The sequence below is a fragment of the Acyrthosiphon pisum genome, chromosome A2 (genome assembly GCF_005508785.2).
Source record: "Acyrthosiphon pisum isolate AL4f chromosome A2, pea_aphid_22Mar2018_4r6ur, whole genome shotgun sequence".
Classification (NCBI taxonomy): Eukaryota; Metazoa; Arthropoda; class Insecta; order Hemiptera; family Aphididae; genus Acyrthosiphon; species Acyrthosiphon pisum.
This window is the reverse complement of record NC_042495.1, coordinates 111,232,549-111,245,259: the sequence shown is the minus strand read 5'-3', so window position 1 is coordinate 111,245,259 and position 12,711 is coordinate 111,232,549. Positions and strand designations below refer to the sequence as shown.

General features: G+C 33.8%; 1 protein-coding gene across 1 annotated transcript in view; it reads right to left on the bottom strand.

Moving 5' to 3' along the window:
* LOC100161792 (elongation of very long chain fatty acids protein AAEL008004) overlaps window positions 1-3,827 on the bottom strand; it is a 24,638-nt gene extending 20,811 nt beyond the window's left edge. Inside the window, exon 1 of the mRNA XM_003240046.4 lies at window positions 3,190-3,827. The gene's annotated coding sequence lies outside the window, so the exon portion shown is untranslated. The remainder of the gene's footprint in view (window positions 1-3,189) is intronic.
* Between the last annotated feature and the right edge of the window lie 8,884 nt (window positions 3,828-12,711).

Below are 12,711 nucleotides of genomic sequence, written 5' to 3'. Positions count from 1 at the left end.
AAAAAAGTGGGTAAAAATAATGATTTATGGTGAAAAACAAAGAAATCGAAAAACTAATTTTCCCAACAATTCAATTATGGAGATACTGCTTGTTCCATTAGGAGGGCAGTATACCCCTCTCCTCTTTAAAAATTCCCGAGTACGCTACGGCGTTGTCGTATCGCATAATAATATTATATTATTATCGTGCAAATATCATTTCTTTCGACCTATCAGTGTAAACCTTTGCAGGCTAATTACCTCCGCTGTCGTAGCCTTTATTCTCGATGACAAAAAAAAATAATAGTAATAATATTATTATACGTCACGATACGAGGTGTTAAAACGTATATTATAATAAAGAACGAGAAATATCACTCGAAAGACCTCGGTAATAATTATAATGTTATTTACCACAGGTATTGTATTGAAATCACCGCGGAGTGTACCTACGCTGAACACACATCTACTAATTTTGACCAAAAACGAGCCGACACGTTTTAACGGAGATAATATAATCACATTTTAAAGATTCGATATTTTCACACAATATATACATATTATAATGATATTATATTATGTGCTCATTGTATCTGCGACGTTTTTATTGCTTACAGTAAAAGTGTTACGGAAGAATAATATAATAATTAAAAATCTTGAGCTCCCATTACGGCGTTTTACACTTTGATGTTTAAACTCGAAAACACGTCATATGCGCAGCGCGGCCGGACAATATGTTTTCATGCCCACCCAATATCAATTATTTCGAAAGGCAACGCGCAGACACGTACACGCGTAATACGTATCAACCTGAGTTTGGGTCTAGGTCACACATATTATTATCGTCGTAATATCGTGCTCGCGGATAACAGCGGTGATGCAGATCTGCCGCGGCGTCGGTATAATATAATACAATATCGTTATTATCGTTGGGCGTTGCGAGTGTGTATATTTTTCGAAAACGCGTGATTTAATTTTCGTTTTCGTGCTAATGTCAGAGCGGCATATACGTAGACAATAATATCATATCGCTGTAAACGGCAACAACCTGTGCATAAAAAACAAGCGTAAACAGAACTCCGAACGCATCGATATGTCGTACGACCATGTGTATATTTGTAATATAATATAATATGTATAATGCCTTTCCCCGTCTATATGTCATTCGCGTATGCGCAAACACTCGCACACAGATATAACATTATTATTACATATATTGCACACACACACACACACATCGATACACGTTATATTATTATATGTATATAATATGTACGACGCGGTCGGCGTTGGTTTGCGGCTAAATTTTTTGACCTATTTCGATTTATTCAACAAATCGTTTTCGCGTGTTTTGCACAATTCCAACGGAAATTGGACAATAGCAATTCGACCGTACGGCGTGTGTACAATATAATATCTACATTACATAAAATATTATAATATTCAACAACGTGTTGATTTTTTTCGTTCGCCGACCTTAATAGATTCGATATTAGGTATAGAGTTACACGTATACGCCTATAGTTATTATACTGCGGGTCTCAGCATATTAGGCGATACCACGATACGAATATTATATACTACACTAAAAACCGCTGAAGAACACGGACATTTCGTCGTGAGGTGTATGAGACACGCTGCCGAGTTCCCGAATAAAATGTCTTGCTGCGTGCGACAACCGCGACAACCGTACATTATAAACCCACCACAAAGCTAATAACACTCGTAATAATATCAAGCACTGACGCATATTATGTCGTATGGATAAAAAATTCCGTCTTAAACCGTGGTAAGCAGCAGGTATACAATATGCACTCGGCGATATCCGTCGCACGAATACGACGTGGGTACGCGTCAGGCGATTCGCGCGAGGCTACACAAGGGAGCCGCGTCCGTCTCCCAAGAGAGCGGTGCGAGAGGAGGGGAAATAAAAAATTCTAATCCCAGAGATAAATAAAGCAGCAGGACCGTTTGGAAGTGCGTATCACGCGGCCAGAAAAAAAATTTGCAACAAGCGGTTCGACCGTCAAAAGCGCGCGTTGGAAACGGAACTCGTTTACAGAACTGGTATATACCACAGATAAACAGTATATAATAACACGGCCACCGTGCCTAGGTACTGGTAATGATATACCGGGATGAAAAAAAATTGTAGGTAGTCACACACACACACACACACTATATACGAGTTTCAAATTGGAACGCCGTGAAGGATTTCCAGACGTGTTTCGTCATTGCGCGCGCATGCGAGATGTGTTGGTGTCCGAGCGCGCGCGTATATAATATATTATAATATATAAACGTATTTTAATTATGTCGCGTCTTTTGGCCAAATATTATGTTTCGGGCGAGTGCGAGTGTTACACGCCGCGTATTACGCGTAATAATAGTGAGCGCCGCCGTCGATTTGTGCGGCCGAAAAATAATATATTATTATTGTGTTGTTGTCGTCTCCGCGCACCGCGCACGCGATCCAGTGGCGGGAAGGATCGACGCGATCGTCTCTGATGATATTATTGCTGTTATTGTTGATGTATCCTACGAGCAATAATATCGTACCTACGCCTATAAAATATGTACCACGCGCCAAATCGATTTATCGCCGCGCGGTGACGCGCACCGGTATCGTGCACGGTACCTATATTGTAAAATATAATATTATAATATTACGAAAATAAAACGGACGGACAGCGCGCGCGAGCGAAAAACGACAGACTCCGAGATCTGTTTTCACGGCGTGTGTCGCGTTCAATATTGATACTCAGACCCAGCTGCACGTCACAATATTATTAATAATAATTATTATTAATATCATCGTTCGGCGTCTACGGTGCAATACGAGTACGGCCGCGCCGCGGTGGTTATAGTTGTATCGTTGTCCGCAAGAGGACGTTTGCAGCAGCAGCAGTGCAACGGTCGCGGCGGGACGACCCGCGCGATGTATGAGATAATATGCGGCCGATTTGAAAATCGTTAACTCCGCGCGACATAACGCCTATCGTAATATTAATATTATTATCGCACATTCACATATACTGCGGGTACCGCACAGAGATATTATTATGCGGAGGCGTTGGAATCGGACGTTTCGATTGCGATGGACCGTTTCAACAATAATATTATTATTATCATGTTATGGTATACGACAATTATTTAAGCTCATCGGTGTGTACGCCGATCGTGTGATGACGATGGCGGTGAATTGCATACCTTTGCAGAGCGGCGGGAAAACGGACTTGACGGCGGATGCGGCAGCGGTTCGCGGGCTCGCCGCGGCAGTGGCGACGGCGGCGGCTGCGGGCTGCTGCGGGCTGCAGCTGTAGTTGTTGCCGTGCAGTGGTGTTATAATATCATTTATAATAATTATTATCTTGTAAACAATATTGATAATATTACAACGCGTGCGTGCGTGCAGCGAAAATATAATATCATGCGGGGCGGCCCACTGCGGGGTATACGCGCCAGGCGGGGGGGACGCGACGGTGCCGCAGACGACGACTGCAGACGGCGGGCCGACGGATACGTGCACTACTACCGCAAGTACGGAGGAGGAGGAGGAGGAAAATTTTTCGATCGGACTCGGATGACGTGTGATTACCGATCCCGGTCGGTCGGGTGTGCGCGGCCTTTGGCTTTTCCGCGGAACGGTGACTTTTCTTGCGCGTACGACGCGTGTGCGAGCCGCGCGGTCCGTCGCGCACTCTTCGGGGCGGGGTGTGCGGGCGGCGGCCGGGGGTGGACCGCGATTGCGCGGCGGATTAGGCGACGAAAATACGCGGAAAAAAATCACACTGCGGCGGCGAACGGTGCGGCGTACAGTAAGTACGACGGCGTGAGTGGCGTTGGCGCTGTTCGTTTGCGACGACTGGCGGGCCGTCGACGCCGCCGCCGCCGGGCCCGACGGCCACCAGCCCCACTACGGCGCCGCCGCCGAGAAAGTATTAAATATCGGCAATTGCACACACCAGCACGCGCGCGCGTACCTCGCCGCCGCGGTTTTCGCACGCGCGCGCGAATTTCCACCGCCGCCGCCGCCCGGCTGTCTGCGGCCGAGTTTTCCGCCGTCCTGCACATCCCACGCGGCGGCGGCACATAAGGATAGGTTAACATTACTTATATTATTGTTATATTATCATCGTTATTATTAAGAGGACGTCATAATATTATGTCGCGTGTGTATGCTGTATAGTGAGTATTTATGTCCGTGTTCGCACGTCGATTTTTCACGATATTTACATGTTAAAAGCCAATTATTAGCATTTCTCATCCTCGACATTTTACCTGGTCATGATAAGCTAAACATTTTAAATATCGTAAAAACCGACGAACGTGATTTTCTTCCCTTTTATGTTTGATAAAAAGTAAATTCACTCTAATATCAAACACAATGACGCAAAATTGATTCCGCTGAACCGTAATGTTTTATGTTATACATTTGTAAGTCGGAGACAACATATTGTATTGGAGTCTTTTGGACCGCGCAAGGTACACATTTGCGTACTTTTATATCCATCATTTTGTTAATTTGACACGCTTTACTTAAATTGGTTGGCCCAAGACATAGATAGAAGTTTGCACCTTACCGGTATACATATTTTATTTAAAAATATGTTTTAAAATGTGATTAAGTACCTACGTAAATATAATATTATATCACGGTTGAAAATATGAAGGTTGTTGCACTACGAACTCTGATACGATTATTCATTGATAATTTATATAATGTCAATAAATTATACCAACGGGCCTATGCTAAAAAGATAATATGCATTCATTTTGAAGAGTCAAAATAAAGGCTTTTTTACATTATTAATTAAGTGAAGAAACTGTATAATAGGTATATTATTTATGCATTGTTACTAATCATGCACAATTCAAAATTGACAAGAGTTTGTGGACTACATAAAACAATGCATATTAAAAAAAATTTAATGACGCCGCTGAACACATGTGAGTGTGACAAACATCATCTTAACAGTAGTGTTATCGATCGCATAATATTATACAACAGACATAAAAAAAATATGATGATAACTCGATGGTCGAGAAACGTGACAAACAATACCGTTAATGATTTTCTGAAATATAGATAAGTACATAAATTATAAATATTTTACAATTTATATGGTTCATTAAAATTTGTTTTTCTTATGAAAATAATAATAATAATAATAATAATAAGTGTAAATTATTATTTATCTTTTTAATATCATAAATAAATAAGTAATAATTTACAACTTCATAAAATATTTTATTAACTAAAATTTTACAAATATAACAGGATGACGCATAATATTAGTTCACTGGATATTTATTAATTATTACATTATGAGTTATGGCATACAACATTCAATGATAAAATAAGCGCAGAAATATATTATTATTATGGCTCTGCCGTTAAATAAATAAATCAAATGATAGAATCGTCCCTAGATTTATTTTACCAACAGATTTTTAAAACAATTTTTTTTTTTTAATTGACCCACAACAATTATTCTTGCCATTGAATTATATAGGTCCGAGCACACGTGACGAACGAATAAGTTTTTGAGCGACGCGCGACGACTTTTCGATCGTTTCACTTTCACATTGAATTATTAGTCATTGACAAACGATTGTGCAAGCCAATTTTTATCTATATGATAGGTTGTTTGACCATTCCTAATTACTTTAAACGCTACGGATAGATTTAAATATTTATCATGATAATTTATATTTTATAGGCTAAAATGGAATAGTATACCTACACCCTATAAAATTAATTTGAAATAATTTTACAAAAACACTTCCCATCATGCCTTTTTATTATGACCAAACTTTAACCTGTTTGAGGCCCCATAAGAACCTGAATAACCAATATAACCCGCAGAACATAAAAATATGAAATAATCTAATAAGTTTAAATATACAGACCGTGACATTTAATTGTAATTTACAATTTATTTGTTTATTTTATTTTACAATGTTCATCAAGTATCAACACATGCAATATTTATTATTTTTCGAGGAAATTATTATATACGTAACCTTACACACGTTGCTCGCCGAGCCATAAACACTTAATTTTTTTTACACAAGCTTATATTAATCCCATTACGATATGCACTACACGATACAATGCAAACAACACAAATTTTATAAATGAAAATAATGTTACCCTTATATTTACAACTTGATTGATGTCAGTCAGACAGACAATATTCAAAAGGGTTACATAGAAACTACCTTAACCACATAATATAAAGTATATATAATTATTACCTACAAACTTTGTATAAACAGTTTTTGACAAACAGTTGATAAATTGTTATTGCAAAAACAACAAATTAAAAAAATAATACATTATTTTAAAAACTTATTAGTGCTAAGTTTAGAAATTGGTTTAATGTTAATTTGTTAAGTCACGATTTTAAAACAGCAATGGAAGCAAATATACATACACATTTGAATAGTTGTGGCAATATCTACTTTGTCTACTTATTATAATATCTAGGTACTTATTTTTTCAATCAAAAACTTATTATTGAGTTTTATTTTTCTACCTAAACAACAAAGATATTAGTTGTCAAAATATAAAATCCAACATTACAGTGAGTATATTTTATTTTATCTTAAACTAAAATCGTATTAAACTAAGTGAAAACTTATTAAACTTTCAGAAAGTAAATATAGGTACCATATATTTTTTAAATATTTTATTTAGATTTTCCTACCTCGTTTGTCTTCGTCAAAAACTTTTTATTACCTTTTTGAACCTCTATTTTGAAAATTATTAGCAAATAGCATAATTATAATTTTATTTAGTTAATACTAACTTGCTTTTGATTGTTTTATTTAAACATATTTTAATTTATGTTCCCGACTTCTCCAAACAATTATTTAAATGGTCCATGACTAATTTCATTGTGTACATATAGAATTATGAACTTTAGAATTTTCAACAAAATTAAATTAATAATTGCTTTATTCAACGGCCGCGCCTATACACGGTTTCGGCGATATAAAACGATATAAAACTTATTTAGAAAAAACTTATTGGCATAGACAAACTTAGTAAGACATCCGGTATAATTCAATCGAATTAGAGTACCTAAGTCTAACTGATATTATATAATATATTTAAAAAAAAAAAATACAATAAAGTAAAACTTACAAATTTGTATTACTATTTGGCGTTGAAAACAAAAAACTTCATTTTTTTAATATATACCTAATTTGACACTGTACACGATATGCGTTATATACACATTGTGTTTTGGTTTATATATATTGTAAAATCTCAAAGTAGGTGACTAGATTTTTGTGTGTAGGTATTTAAGATTGCCCAACAACCAAACAAAAAATATTACAAAATTTTACTAGGTATAAATGAATACAACATCTATAGTGTTATTTTAATGGACAAATATTTTTTACCAACACTTGACAAACATAATTTAACTGTCAAAAATAAGATAAGAAAAGTTAATCCAACGAAAAAAACTTAGAATATATACAGAATTTAATTCAAAACATTACATTTATACAGGTTCGTTGTGCTCAGCTAGGGATAAGTGGAAAACTAATTTCCTTTATCTGTAATTTATGTATGCGCCTATTGCGAAATAAATTTTCTGGATATAGACTAAATAATATTATAGTTAATTCCTGTGTAAATTATGTATTTAATAGATTTTATTTCGAAACAAAACGAATTAATGAATAATTAGTTTTCATATTAAGCCATCAAGGTATATCATTTGACTAATTGTTATTAATGATAATATTTCAAAAAAGTGATAAACAGTTTATTAAAAGAATAAAAAAACGAAGTGTGAAACTTATGAACTCAGTATTATAGTTTTTAATACCAGTAAGGAATCAAGGTCGGAGAGTGTTGAACCATGGACTATGAATATAATAGTTCGTTATATCATCGCCCATCGGTGTGGTATAGTTTGTCGGCGAGCCCACAATAATTGCATGATTTTCAAAAGTGAATTCGAACTTGACGTTGGATTCTCCTAAATATATCAATTATCAACTAACCCAAGACAATAAATTGTCGTAAGACTGACAAGTGACATTGATGTATTTAAATCTTCAAATAACCATAAACAGAAGAAAATTATATATATACCCATCTAATACCCAGGTAGTAAAATAATAAAGATACTAAAAATAAATATAACAAGCTTGGTATTAACGAAATTAAAGCCCACGACGAAGACGATTGCTTTTATATAATTTTTATATATAAGTTAGTTATATTGTCATCCATCGGATGGCATTTTCAAATAGTTTTATCTAGCAATGTCATAATACATCAATTATAACGATTAACGAGATACCGAAGGAAGCTTGTTTGACGAATGAATAACGTAACTGCATAATATCTAATGAGACAGAAAGAAAGAGCGAGAGTGAGAGTGAGTGAGTGAGAGAGAGAGAGAAAACTGCGTATTTAAAATATCGCACTCAGCTGTAGCCTTCAAATAAGTCAACGTGACCCCCTTTACATAGTTATTAGAAAATGAATTACCATATATATATATAGTATGTCACTGAATTACCTTGAAAAAGAAATTTCAATAAAAAAATAAAAATAAAAATCCGTAGGTATACTTAAAACCATTTCTATAGTCATTACGACGCACGTTGTGTATAAAATCCGTAGATCTTTCGTAAAGATTCTTCTCTAGGTGTTTATATTATCCATCGGCGCGTTTAAAATGAGCTGGAGAGTGGATACGCCACACAACAATAACGCACGCATAATGCAACGTTTGGGGAAGTGCAAACAATATAATATTATATATTATATATACAGCGTTGAGTAATAATAATAAAGCACCTCGTTGTGTCTCGATAAATATACATTATACCGATGGATATTGGATAATAATATGTAAAATATAACTTGAACGAAGGTTTCGGCACGTCGCATATCAAAACAAAAAAAAAACGTGATCGGGTGGCCGCGTGCAAGAGCGTGAAAGACGGTCGTATTCGTTTTATTCGCTTATTAAATACGTATAACGATAATATTGTGTTAAAATACGGTTAGTGTTACATCATTTTGACAACTGTCTACTTTTAAGAGGTCATTCATCGTTTTGTGTATTCGGTAGTATATAAGATATTAGAACAAGACGGACATGACATCAATGAGTCGATTATAATACAAACGTACACAAATACGCTAACTGGCATGTGTGATTATAATATGTAATATGATTGAGAGGGGATAATGCTGCTGCGGCGGCCGGAGAGTTTTCGAACACAAGATGATGAACAGATACCTATCATAATAATATAACAAAATTGCATAAAAACGAAATCATGAGGTGTCTCCCGATCCTAAATACCTAGTATTTTATTTTCTTTCGGGGCAATAATGTGGGCAGTCATGTAAATAATATAATGTACCTATTTATTGAAGTGTGTCTATATCGTTAATTCTATGACGAGTTTTTATTTTTTACAGATCTATGGACTATTATAGGTGCCTACCTATATTTCATAATACACGATTATGAATATATTATATAATTTTGATATAGGTACTTACCTACATTATATTTTTGTTTGGGCCGGGTTATCGGAGTTCAAAAATTCTCAAAACGCATACGCGTGCAACACGCGTTCGAATTAGCCCTTCACGCGAAAACTCATATTATATACCTATTATCTATGCACGCAGCTGACTTTGAAGTTCGCTACTATATACTTACACTGTTTTTTTTGGCACTGGTTGGTTTTTTTCTCTACATTATATTGAACGTCTTCGTACTTCAATATATATTTATGGCACACAGAAAACAATAATAATAACGTGTCGTCATAATTCGATTCCAACCTTCAAACCAGTTTCAACACACATGTACAACATTATATTATATTATACGTACAAATTTTTCCCCATCACACTCCGTATATCACATTATTGCCTTCTACGACTATATAAACAAACAAAAGATACCACTGAATTTCGTGTTAAGGACAAACGGCAGCGAGTTTGCTAAAAATTAAATACGATTTTTCAAGTTGCTAAAACTACTATACGGTACGAAACGATACGTTACGTGCAGCAGTCATACAGATGGTGTATTATTGGTTTAACCTAGAAATATTATTTTTATTGTAAATATATTATATTATTAACAAATTAATGGACGGCCGTGAACAATTTGTCGGAATCACATAAGTGTGAACAATTAATATGCACAACATGATTTATCAAAGTATAAATATTCGCAAAAACAAAAACTACACGACTATAAAGAGGTAGAACATACTTTAGATTCTGAGCGGAGCGTGGGAGCGGCTATAAGTTTTTTTTTCAAAAATCGGCATGCTCTATGCATCACATACGTTCGAAATTTAACAAAAATAATACAGACTTTTTCAATTTGTATAGAAATGTCATAAACATAGAAAAAATGTCCGTAAATGCATATTTTAAACACAAGGATTTGAGAATTTGAGCCCACACCACTTATTATTATACATTAGGTATCACTTACTACACATACTATACGTCACATACATATTACTGGAAGTAGCAATGTATTTCAACAAGTTATGGTAAATTTAACTATATATAATTAATAAAACGAAATAAATTAAATATTGTACTTTTTATGTTTTAGATCCTGATATTATTTTTCTTTAGTGACATTTACTTACATTTTGTCCAACGACATCAGTCAGCAATTGATTATAAATAGTGGATTAAAATAATAAATGTCTCCAAAGACCAAGAGTTTTACATTCACCATTCATAATCAATTTCTGTAGTCGAACTTACCAAACTCATATTCCTATGTGTATACGTATTATATTTATACGTTATCAGTAAGGTACCTGCCTAATAAATTATAGCTATTACCGTCCATCCAGTATGACTTTATTTTTTTATTTTTTTTATATAATATATCATATATTATTAAATATTTAACTATATATAGTTATGAAGTAGGTACACGAAAATATGTAAACGATATTCGATGAATAAATCAAAGGTCATTAATAACGAGATAAAGTTAAAGTGTTAGTTTTAAACACTGTGAATATGAGTACAGTGTTCTCGCACGGTTGTAGATAGGTATATTATATTTTATCCATAAAACCGTATAGGTTAACCATTGATTATAAATACTAGTATTAATAAATTTATAATCAATGGCTTAACCTATACGGTTATTCAACTTTCGAAATAATACCAATTTCAAACTATATACATAATTTATAAACAGTTGTATTAAGTAGGTAATAATAATAATTACTTACTACATTTTAATAATTAGTTTTAAAAATATTTTTATATACGAACGTTAAAATAGTAAAATATTTAAAATGTATTACAAGGTAAAACCGTAAGACGAAAAAAGTTCATTGAAATAATATTTTTTATTTTATATTCTTGTACAAAGTACAAACACATACTATTATTTTGTCAGTGTGACATTATAATAAATCATTATTTGTATTAAGTTATAAACATTCTATAAAAAAAAAAATTATTAGCTTTAACACTATTTTTCAATGCATGATAGCCAATTAGTCGTCTCGGCAGTTCAAAACATTTGTACATACAATTATACAAATACAAAGGTAGATGAGTACATATTATATCAATTATTAAACTGCACTAAAAAAAATGTAATACTTATTAATTATAATCAATTTGTTGTATTTTCAAGGACAGTTATTACAATAGTGCCGAGAATAATGTTTTACACCAGAGATTTGGAATTGTTTGCAAAATACTTGGCGATATGACAGACTTGACATATACATTCTATAATAAAACTGCAGGCTACTGAAATAAACGAAAATTAAGATTTCGACGTTATATGTACATATTATCACATATACATATGAAAGATATATTTGACAGCAAAAAAAGTAATTATGAATTTATATAAAATGAGTATAATAGTTTTATTAGGTATAGATAGAATCACATAATATATATATTTGTTAATAATGAAATCCGTTTCTATTTTAAATTCTTATTAATTTAAACATATTTAATCAACTGAACTACAGTATAACATACCGATAATAATTTAAATGTTCCGATAAATTATTTATTATTATACAACGTGTTAGCCAATATCAAGACAATTTCCATCTTACAGTTCCAAATCGTTAAGATAACAAGCGAAAGCATGACAAATGAGAACTAGTTTTGATTTTTGACAATTTATATTATATAGATATCATATAGATAAATGTATATTACGTATACAATGCGTAGTTTTTTGTAGATAATAATATTCGGTAGTCTCTGAAATACACTACAGTTAAACATTTTTTATAAATAAGTACTACAATGATTAGAATACTAATACAATACCTATGTGAATTGAATCCAACGTGATCGAAATCGTGCAACTTAAAATGGCCCATTACACAAGGTCGACAAAGTCGTTTGCAGTTAGTGCAGAGACGTGCAGGTTGAAAATTATTATTGTTTACTATCGTGGCAATACAAAATGTTCTAGAAGTCTTAACTTGAAATAGCGACAATGATCATCTGTCCCATGCAACTTCCGCCTTCCCAAGGACACAAGTAAACAGAAAAGCCAAATAACTTACAATGATAACAAGTACACAATAAATGTAGTTTGCAAATTTACCGATTCCATCAGAAATATAGAACAGGTGCCTAATAATGAGGCTTCCAATAAGGATTATTTGGCATAATGGCAAGTTGTTGCTATCATTTTGACGATTTTACTATTG